The following is an 11,654-nucleotide window of genomic DNA, read 5'->3' on the forward strand; positions in this document are numbered from 1 at the left end:
TTTTGGTATTTAACATGCGTTTAATATAAAACGATAACTAAATCGTTCATCGCTGTTTATGAAGTATGTCTATGAAGAGACATGACTCCACGTGAACAATGTTCACGTGGAGGCATGCCTATTCATAAGACATCTAACCAAACACATAGTTCACGTGGAGGCATGTCTATTCATAAGACATCTAACCAAACATATATATGGATGAAATCGATTCAAATGGCAAACACAAAAATCAATAAGTGCAAGCCAAAGACATCTAATATATTCTGATCAAAATTGAACTAAGAGTATTCTTATTATCACAGCGATATTATTGAAGACATAGTTAATAAATATATTCAAATAGACAAAGCAATAACAGAAAACAAATCTGATTACTTTAACATGGTATCAGAGCCAGTCTAAGGAAGATCCGATCAGATTTGAAACTAAAAATCATCGAGACTATCATTGAATCCTAGAAAATCACATTCCTTTCTTCGAAATGGCAAGCGGAGTTAGATTTGAAGATCGTCTTGAAGGAGCCTCAAACTTTGTATCATGGAAGTTTAGGATTATGCTTACTTTGAAAGAGAATGAATTAGATTCATTTGTAAAAGGAGTTGTACCTGAACCAGATGAAGAAAACGAGAAACTTCAATGGATCAAAAATAATAGCAAAGCCATGAAGGTGTTAGTAGATTCCGTCAGAGATCACATTGTTCCAATTATCTCTAAGTTTGACACAGCATACCACATGTTCAAATCCCTTGAGAACATGTATGAGATAAACAACACTAGCAGGGCTCTCACACTGAAAAGACAACTTCATCATGTGAAAATGAATAAAGGAGAATCAGTTGCATCATACTTTATGAGGATAACAGAGCTAAGGGACCAGCTCTCTACCATTGGCCATCAAATCGAAAGCAAAGAGTTAACATTGCTCGCTCTAAATGGACTCCCAACATCATGGGAATCATTTATTCAAGGAATAACTTCTCGTTCAAAACTTCCCAAGTTCGATCGATTAAAAACAGATTGTATTCAAGAAGAATCCAGATTAATCACAAGGGGGATTAATCAAAGTACCACAAATGAAGACATTCATGTGCTAAACTCTCATTCTCACAAGAAGGGGAAGAAAAGCAACTTCAAAAGAAAGAAAGACAAAAGTGCAAATGGGAAATGCTTATCTAACAGAAGAAGGGACATGTCTCAAGTGCAGTGCTTTAGATGTGACAAGTATGGACATTATGCTATGAAGTGTCCGGATAGGCCAAAACCTCAAGCCTCTATTGCAGAAGTTGAGAAGGCTAGCATGGAAAATGATTCCGAGAAAATTGTTTTCTATTCAGTCTTATCAAGCCAAGTATCAACAGGCCTTAGCACCTGGAAAATTGATAGTGGGGCATCAGGTCATATCACCGGATTCAGAGAACATCTAGACAATCTACTGAAGAATTCAGATGAGGAAGTGACTATTGGGGATGGTACTAACTATCCAGTACAAGGAATTGGAACCTGCACCATAAATCTAAAGTCAGACATCTCTCTTCATCTTACAGGTGTATTGTTTGTACCCGGGATAAAGAGAAACTTAGTTTCCATCTCGGCACTTGAAGATAAAGGATATAGAATAGCCTTTATGGAAGGGAAAGTCTTGGCATGGCCCAAGAACTCAACCATAAAAAGGGCTCATATGATTGGGGTTAGACATGGATGCCTTTATAAACTTTGTACTTCTCCCTCTCAAGCCCTAATACATGAATCTACTAATACAAATGAGATTTGGCATAGAAGATTAGGACATCTCCACTTTCGTGCCTTTCCTTCCATAGAGAAAATGGTAATAGACTTACCTAAGCTCAAACCAGAAAATGAAGGAACATGCAAGGGTTGTGCCTTGGGAAAGAATACAGAAGGGACTTTTCACAATAGTAATAGTAAATCAAAATAATATACTAGAACTCATTCATTCAGATTTATGTGGACCCATGTCTGTAGCCTCTATAGGAGGATTCTTGTATTATATTATCTTTGTAGATGATTTCTCTAGGAAAACATGCATATATTTCTTAAAATGTAAAGAGTCTGAAGAAATCCTTATGAGATTTAAGGAATACAAAACTCTCATAGAAAACATGTCAGGAAATAGAATCAAAACATTAAGAACAGACAATGGGGGGGAATATACTTCAGAAATGTTCAAGGACTTTTGTGTTAATGCTAGGATTAAGAGGGAGTTTACAGTTCCTTATAATCCACAACAAAACGGGGTGGCAGAAAGAAAGAATAGGACTATTGTTGAAGCTGCTAAAGCCATGATGTATGATCAAAACTTAGAAACTTCATTTTGGGCTGAAGCCTCTAGGACTGTTGTCTACATCCAGAATAGGTGTCCTCATTCACTTCTAGATAACAAAACTCCTGAACAAGCATTCACTGGAATCAATCCCGACATAAGTCATTTAAGAATCTTTGGTTGTCCAGTCTACATTCATGTACCTAAGGAAAAGAGGTCTAAGTTAGAGCCCTCAGGTAGGAAGGGAATATTTGTGGGCTATGGTGAAACATCTAAAGCCTATAGGATCAACAAACCTGGACAAAGATTGATTGAACTTAGCAGGGATGTTATCTTTGAGGAAGACATTGCTTTCAGAAGATCCACAAGCACTCATGAGATAGAAGATCAAGAGCCTCCTCAAAATATGGAAAAGGATCATGTTCCTGAGATTCAGAGGGAGACTCATGAAGTGATGGAAAATGAAGATCAAAGTGAACCCTTGAATGAACCTAATAACACAAATGCAAATCGAAAGAGACCACTTTGGGCTAAGCAAATGATTCAAGAAGCTGAGAATTATGCAGCACCGAAGGGAACCTTCAAAGAAAGCAAAAGACCTCACAGATACTCCATCTATGTTGCTTTCATGGGTGAGATCATCAAGTCAGAACCATCCAGTGTTGAAGAAGCTATAGATCTTCAAGTTTGGAAAGATGCTATGACAGAAGAGTATCAATCCATTATTAAGAATGATGTCTGGGACATTGTACCCAGACCAAAAGGAAAATCAGTGGTAACATCAAAATGACTCTTCAAAATTAAGCATGTTGCAGATGGTAGCATTGAAAAATACAAAGCACGGTTTGTTGCTAGAGGCTTCTCTCAGAAAGAGGGAATTGATTATGAAGAGACATTTGCTCCTGTTGCTCGATATACTTCCGTTAGAGCTGTGATTGCTATTGCTGCATCAAAGGGATGGAAAATCCATCAAATGGACATAAAGACTGCTTTTCTAAATGGTGTAATAGAGGAAGAAGTCTACCTGGAGCAACCTGAAGGATTTGTTACACATGAAGCCAGTTCACATGTTTGTAGATTAAAGAAGGCACTGTATGGGCTTAAACAGTCCCCTCGAGCTTGGTATGAGAGGATTGATAAATTCCTTTTGGGCCTGGGATTCTTCAAAAACGATGCAGATCCAAATCTCTACTTCAAGGTAATTAATGGCGAAATGTTGATTCTTATCTTATATGTGGATGACCTATTGATTACAGGAGAAGACCACCTAATTACCAAATGTAAGCAAGACCTAGCATCAGAGTTTGATATGAAGGATCTAGGTGTTTTACATTACTTTCTCGGATTAGAGGTTTGGCAACAAGCTGATGGTATCACCTTGAATCAAGGAAAGTACACTATTGACATTCTGAAGAGATTTGGAATGATGGAGTGTAAACCCATGACTACACCCATGGAAACAAACTTGCACAAGTTGAAGGAAGCAGCAACAGACTCAAAATTTGCAAATCCCACTCTATACAGGCATATGATCGAATCCTTGATGTATTTGGTCAACACTAGATCCAACATCTGTTATGCAGTAAACTCACTCAGTCAATTTATGTGTGAACCAAAGCAGATACATCTGGTTGCAGCAAAGCACATTCTGAGATACCTATGAGGCACTATTGGATATGGTCTCAAATACAAAAATATAGACCTAGATTTACATGGGTACACTGACTCAGATTGGGCTAGAAGTGTGGGTGATAGGAAGAGCACATCAGGATGTTGCTTCAGCTTAGGATCAGCTATGATATCATGGATTAGTAGGAAACAATCCTCAGTTGCATAGAGCTCCACAGAAGCTGAGTACATTGCAGCCTCTATGGGGGCAAGAGAAGCGGTATGGCTAAGGAAATTACTTGTAGGATTGTTTGGTGAATCTTTGAATCCTACTATCATCCATTGTGACAATCAGAGATGCATAAGACTTTCAATGAATCCAGTGTTCTATGATAGATCGAAGCATATTGAGATTCCTTATCACTATGTTAGGGACATGGTAGAAAGGAATGTGATTCAGTTTAAATATGTTAGTACAAGTGATCAGACAACAAACATTCTCACCAAGCCTCTCTCCAAGACAAAGGTGGAACACTTTCGGAATAAACTTGGTATGGTTGAAAATGTAAATTAAATTTGAGATTGAGTCTATTATTTGTACTAATATTTAAAAGATGTTTAATGTGTAAACTCTTTTGTCATGTGTGTGTGATTCCATGACTTCATGGACCCCCTGTGAACAATGTTGAAAGGTGACGACTTTTCAATAATGAACACTTGTAATAGATTGATATTGTAAGGTGACGATTTTACAATGATCAACTTCATTATCATGATGGGTATCATGAGACTTGATATCCATGGACTTGTCATTATAGTTAATATCTCTAAAGATATTATGGTGGATATCACGAGACTTGATATCATTAATTAAACCTAAATGTTTTAAGAGATAGTCATGGTGGATTTTATGTGACTTAATATCCGTGGATATGCCATGATTTGATATCCTTTATGGTAGGCATCATGAGACATGATGCCAGTGCACATACCATAAAATGGATACTTTGTGAGTTATGGTGAATATCATGTGACTTGATATTCTTGTGTTCTTACCATAAACTCCAAATATCACGATGAGGTGATATCTCCTCCTCTACACAATAAATGGACATATTGTGTTTCATTCTTGGATAGATTTAATCCTCCCTAGCTAAGAGGGAGTGTTGATGATTGTAGCTTCGGTCAGATTAATCTAACCAATGAAGTCATACAAGTGAACAATTGATATCTATCATTTCACATAGTTGATTGATGTATTTACCTTGATGATGTTAAATCATGATTATAAATAATCATGTATATATATATATATATATAATTAAATATACACATACATGATTATTATATAAACCATGTTATTCTGGAAACGATTATAATCATCATCACCGATCTATGATTAAATGATAAAGAGAATCGATCATACAACGGATTCGATTAAAGATCATTATGTGCTTAACCATTAATGAAGTCGATTATGTAAACTGATGAATCTGTTTGTATTGATTAAGAAGTCTAAACCAATATCGATCATGGAAATCAATGTCTATGTTATAAGGACTACAATCATGATTTGATTATAAGAATCGGTTTATGAATATCGATATATTGATTAATGGAATGATCAATATAATCGATCATTTTGCTAAAACATTTTGGTATTTAACATGCGTTCAATATAAAACGATAACTAAATCGTTCATCGCTGTTTATGAAGTATGTCTATGAAGAGACATCACTCCACGTGAATGTGGAGGTATGTCTAGTCATAAGACATCTAACCAAACATATATATGGATGAAATCGATTCAAATGGAAAACACAGAAATCAATAAGTGCAAGCCAAAGACATCTAATATATTCTGATCAAAATTGAACTAAGAGTATTCTTATTATCACAGCGATATTATTGAAGACATAGTTAATAAATATATTCAAATAGACAAAGCAATAACAGAAAACACATCTGATTACTTTAACATTCTTGGTCTGATGTTGTTGAAGCTTATTTCTAATGTTAAAGCTTTGTATCATGCAAACTGATTCCTCCAGAAGCCTTCCGAGAACCATATAATGCAATAATTACAATATTCCTTTTAATTTTGGTCTCATGAAAATCTCAAAGCCATTATATGCCTTCTGCAACAATGGCTTGGGTTTTGCGCCTGCTAAATGTATTTGCTTGAAAGTTTCAAAAGCCTTTTCAACAAATCTATTTTTCTGTGATCCTGCACAAAAAGTCATGCTGTGAGGCCACATCTTATTGAGGCATTCTGCATACTTTCTTTTTAGGTTATCGGTAAAGAGGAAAAGTTTAGAAACTCCTTTTGGCACCTGAAACAGGTCCCGTAACCACTGGAGATTGCCAATGACTTTTTGAAATTTGTCTTCAAAGATCACCTCTGCTCACGGTTGGGAGAGGTATGTCAGGCCAAGAAATGGTTTTCACAACCACAGCAGGCACTGCTAATGGTTACAAAACCAACCTAAAGTGCCAAAAAAATTTCAAACATTCATTTTCTTTTCACTTTTGTGGGTTCAAAACAGGGTATCAGAGTTTGATGAGGTTTTGAGAACTTCATCAGGCTTTGATGACGTTTTCAAAACCAATCCTCACTTACCATGAACACTATAGTTTCTTTGAAAGGGCCCTTCATACCCACAGTTACTGCACTTAGGAATGTCCATAAAATTTCTCAGCCCAATCAACAATATTGAATATTATTCTTACTTCTGGCAAGTTAAAGACTTTACATACTAAAGAACTGAAAGGTCTACCTCTGACTCCTTTAGAGCTGATCCAGTGGCTTCAGCATCAAATGGAGTGTAGTTTCGGATGTACAAAGATATATTATAGCAACTCGTAGCTTATCCATCTTGTTACCCTGTGTTTTCAAAATAGCACTCAATCCATTTCTGTCCATTCTACCTTTCGCCGGCATTTCATCCTCCATGGTGCAATGATAACCTCCCCTCAATCTCACCTAGCAAGGCAGTTGCCACGTTAGTGTGCTTATCAATAATCTTCTTCGTCTCTGTAAGTTCTGGAAGAGAATTCACTGTATTCATCAGATGCTTTTGTGATGCTTATTAGTTCATATTCATTAAAAGAAATATCCGCTTTCCCACCAGTCTTCCTATTAACTTCCACATCTTGTTTATATTTGCCGAGCTAGGTTTTATGCTGCACAGTAGCAGAGAATTCAATATCTGTCAAAAATACACAAAAGTGGCTTCTTAAATGAGTTGCTGCCTGCAAAAACATGAGCATGTATAATACTCTCAAAGTGCAAGTCAGCCATTGTGGGCTTTCCATCAACAATATGCAGTTCCTGATTACCAACCATAAACCATAGAAGAATTCCAGGTTTCAGATATTTGTTATTCTGTTCAACAAATTATGGGGGCATGCTTGCTAGAATCACTGGGGAGTCATCTATTGTACCAACATAGATATAGACTGTAGAAGAACATCCCTTAGACCTGCATTTTCTAGCCTTGGATCATTGAAATGCATAACAAGTCCTGAATGATGAAAGCACTTGTTGCAATAGAGCAGGATTAGAAACAAATGGAGGATCACTTGTGCATTCAAGCATTCTACTAGTGCTTCTACATAGAACTGAAGATCTGGTGGAGGTAAGAAATTTGCAATTTTCTAGGCTCAAAATTGCAAACAATACTACTTTGAATAATTTTTTTAATAAAAATAAACATTATTTGTTTTAAATACTGCATCTAAAGCTGTCAAATTTTATCTATCATATCTTGACTTGTTGTGGATAAAAATTGAAACAATACACTACTTTTACATGCTATATGTATAGTGCAGTTATATCATTAGGTTTAATCACTTTGTAACAGGAAATAATCAATGTTTTTGGACGTATGCATGTGGTTCATAGTGGCTAACTGTAGAGAATGGTAAACCACCATTTGACTCTTGAAACCTTGAAGCTTAGTTATACTATACTGACCCTTATAAATGAATAGATGCTCTAGTGGTCTCACATCTAGCATTAATGTATTAATCATAATAATATTTAATGACTGTAGGTCAGTTAAAATTATTAAGCCTTAAAACTCCACACATAAGATATAAACATGCAAAGAAGTTATTAAACATTTATGCAAAGAAGTTATCAGGGGAAGTAATTGTAGATGAGATTTCAAGTTGAAAAATAGCAATATGCATGTAAATGTGTTTTTTCAAATTTTAATGGATGTGCCATGCGAGTGCACAACTTAGGTCCTTTTTGCATAGGCAGGCAGATATGTTGTCAGAGTATGCACCTTAGGTGTTTTTACAGTGATGCATACTAGGTCTGCTATCACAATGTGCACCTTAGGCATCTCTACATTGATGCATGGTGGATCTGCCATCACAATACATGCCTTAAACATACTTGGTAACAGCTCATGGTACATATGCAGGAACACTGGTTATCAGTTAAAATTGAAATGTTATATAATTTCATGTGTCAATCTTGTAGATGCTGATGTGATTCAATGCATAACTTATATTTTTTAACATAACGTAGATTGAACTGTGTTTTGTTTGACTTTTTGCAGAGAGGAAATACACTTGCGCGTAATCTGGTGAATTGTTTGTTTGTTCACAACATTAGTTTTGTCTAATTCAAAAAGTCAAGTACACAAAAGACTTTGATGTTTTGAGAAATTAAGAAGCTTTTTTTCCTTCGATGTGACTTATATACAAAACAATGTGTCAAATTTAATTTGGCGTTTGACACAAGATCCAACATTACCGATTGGGAGCTATAAGTAATTGTGATTTGCCTGTTCATTATAGCATTACTTTTATTATGTACTGGTGATTTGCTTGTTCATTTGTAGCAATACTATGTAATGGTGATTCGTTTGTTCATTTTTCCAGAGCAGAATCAGTTGTCAATATTGATGTGAAAGCAAAGGAATGCAAAAGTTGTGAATATTTTGTTATTCATTGATATTGTAGAAAAAATTAACACAACAATGGTGTAAGATCAAAAAGCAAAAATATTTTGAGGAACAAAACAATCAAAAGGAGAGCCAATGTAGGCATAGTGTGTTGGTTGAGGGTTGTGCCTTTGCAGGTTTCGTGCCCCTGCTGGGCCAACCTCTTGGGGCTTTGGGCTATTTCAGTTGGGTAGGGGTTTCCTTATATGTGGTCCCCTCCAACTAGGCTGTTATACACCCAAATTCACCAATTAAGAAAACAATCAAGAGGATGAAACAAGTAATAGAAAATGTAAAAACCAAATGTTAATGGAGGGGATTGATGTGAGTATCTGGAAGTTTGAAAGGCTCCGGATATATGATTCCACAGTTTCAATAGCTCCATATAAGGATTAAATGGTTTTGCCATGTACAAACACACTGGCACCCCTTGCACAGACTAGAGGTTGAACTATAGATTATGATTAACCAAACTTTTTCTGACTACATCAGCAAGACAGAAGAGCAGAAATCCAAAATTTGATTGCCTAATAGTTGGAAAATGAGTATGTTGAAAAAACACAAAAGGGAACAAATACAAGGATTTCATGTAAATTGTTTGATGAAATGTCAAACTAGTACTAAAGTTAAAACAGCAAGGTGGTGTAAAAATCAACTCTTTGACAAAGAGGACAGTGAAAAGAAGTGTACCAGTCCTGAACATAAGAGGATGGAAAGGGAGGATAATGTGACAAAGAATTTGGAAGAAATCAAGGTTGAATCTACAATTATTGCTTATTAACAAATGTTTGATGAAATGCTAGATAGACTTCTCCATACAATTCAAGTACCTATAGACCTTGGAGGAGTTAGAGACATGTCACACTGAGAGCATTTGGTGCTGGTATTGAGAGAATTTTCTTTTTTATCGAAAGTATTTTTTTAAAGAGGTTGGGTTGTTTTATGATGTTTTCAAAAGACAATCTCCATATTGGTGAGAGGACACAGGTTTGCACTGAGGTGAAGTGGATGTGTGGATGAATAAGTCTTGCTAAAACTTATAATTCATACTAGTATTCATATTTTGCTATGCAGAGATATTGATCACAACCTTAGCAAGGCCACAATAACTAGCAAACTACTCAGTTCAGGGACACATGCTTCTATCCATTCTCTTGTCATCAGCCACTCTTTGGAGCAGTGTAGCAGAAGCCTTGCTCTTGAAAGCATTTTTCTATCAAGAAAGCCAATTCCAAGGAGAAGAAAGTGAAGATAAAGGCAATCCTTAGATCATCTAAGTTTTATCTACCTACATTGAAAGGCATCTACCATCGTTAGAAGAAGAACTAGGGCCACCCAATAGAGAGAAATTTGGAGAAGGCACACATGCATCATGTGGCTTAGTTGTTGATATTTGATAGGTGGACATTCCATTGAGAGGATTTATGTTATTATTTTTAAAACCACTAGCCTGCAACAATATAATCTAGTTTCATGATTAGAGAACATGACCTCAATGTTACATTGAGGCACATGAATTTCATAGTCCTAGGATTACCTTGCATGGGAGAGGATGTAGAAAGCAAGAAAGTACTAGAGAAATAAAACAAGAACTCTATAAATATCTTAAATTAGAGATGATGTGTTTATGAAAATACACATTAAGAAACTACTTCAGGACTAAGAGTTCTCTATAGTGGTGAAGATGAGATATGGCATCCAGATTATTCACCTCAAAAGCAATGCATTAAAACGTTTGCATGACTTATTTGAACATGAAAAGACCAAGAGAATGCTTAAAATGTGGAAGATATCTTTTAAAACTAATGTAAATTAATTGAAAGATGGCATCATCTTATTTGAGGATAATATCTAAAACTAAAACATAACACTTAATTTATTTTGTGACTTCCTAAATCCTAGAAAGTAAGTCACATGGTTAATGTTAAGAAAGATAGCACAGACTAAAAATATATTTAACACTATGGTTAGTAACAAAGATACCATCTAAGCCACATACAAAAATTTGAAATGGCTCTTGCTCTTCCCGCAAAAACTGTAGCTCCCCCAACGACCCCACCTCCCACTGCAACTATTGTGTCCACTCCTGCAGTGACTATTTTTCTTAGTTTTGGGCCTGCATTGCCTGGGGTGCCCCTTTTGAGTGGGGTTAGGTCTAGGCCTAAGTCCTCTCTGTTGATTTTGGTGGGCAGTGATGTTGCTTTTGCTGCTTCAAATGGTGGTCATGCCAAGGCTTCTGATGATGGTGATCTTGCCAGGGCTACTATGGGTGTTGAGGTCCCTCCTAGACCTTTTTCTATTGCTGGTGGGCGGAGCTTTGCCTATGTTGCAAAATTTGCGGCTACTCATCCTCCCAAAGGGAAATATTGCCCTCTTCCCTGTGCCCAAACCTCCCTTGTGGTTTGTGGCCAAAAAGTTGTTGAAAATGTTTTTATTACCAATGTTGTGGGTTGGTGTGCAAATTTGTTGGGTTCTGGCCTTCTCTCCCTGATCTTCGTCGTTGGGTGAGTGATTATTGGAAGTCTTTGGTTGCTAGTAACATTGAGCTTTTCCCTTGTGCTAGGGTTTTTTCATTGCTTCCTTTGCTTCTTCTGATGATCGTGACTTGGTGTTGGGCAAGCTGTGGGCTTGGGGAGTTAACTCTCTCTCAGTCAAACCTTGGACAACTTCTGTTAACCCTCTTACTGAACCACTCAATGTACGCATGATGAGGGTTTGCCTTCCCAATCTCCTTCATTTTTGGGAGCATTCTTGTTATGAGGCCATTGACAACTCTATCGGCCAATTCTTGAAGGTTGATGAT

General features: G+C 36.5%; 1 protein-coding gene across 1 annotated transcript in view; it reads left to right on the forward strand.

The window, feature by feature from the left end:
• Window positions 1-8,793, forward strand: part of LOC131080020 (peptidyl-prolyl cis-trans isomerase FKBP19, chloroplastic) — a 198,098-nt gene extending 189,305 nt beyond the window's left edge. Inside the window, exon 11 of the mRNA XM_058018099.2 lies at window positions 8,465-8,793. The gene's annotated coding sequence lies outside the window, so the exon portion shown is untranslated. The remainder of the gene's footprint in view (window positions 1-8,464) is intronic.
• The last annotated feature ends 2,861 nt before the right edge of the window (window positions 8,794-11,654 follow it).

Source organism: Cryptomeria japonica, chromosome 9 (assembly GCF_030272615.1).
Source record: "Cryptomeria japonica chromosome 9, Sugi_1.0, whole genome shotgun sequence".
Lineage (NCBI taxonomy): Eukaryota > Viridiplantae > Streptophyta > Pinopsida > Cupressales > Cupressaceae > Cryptomeria > Cryptomeria japonica.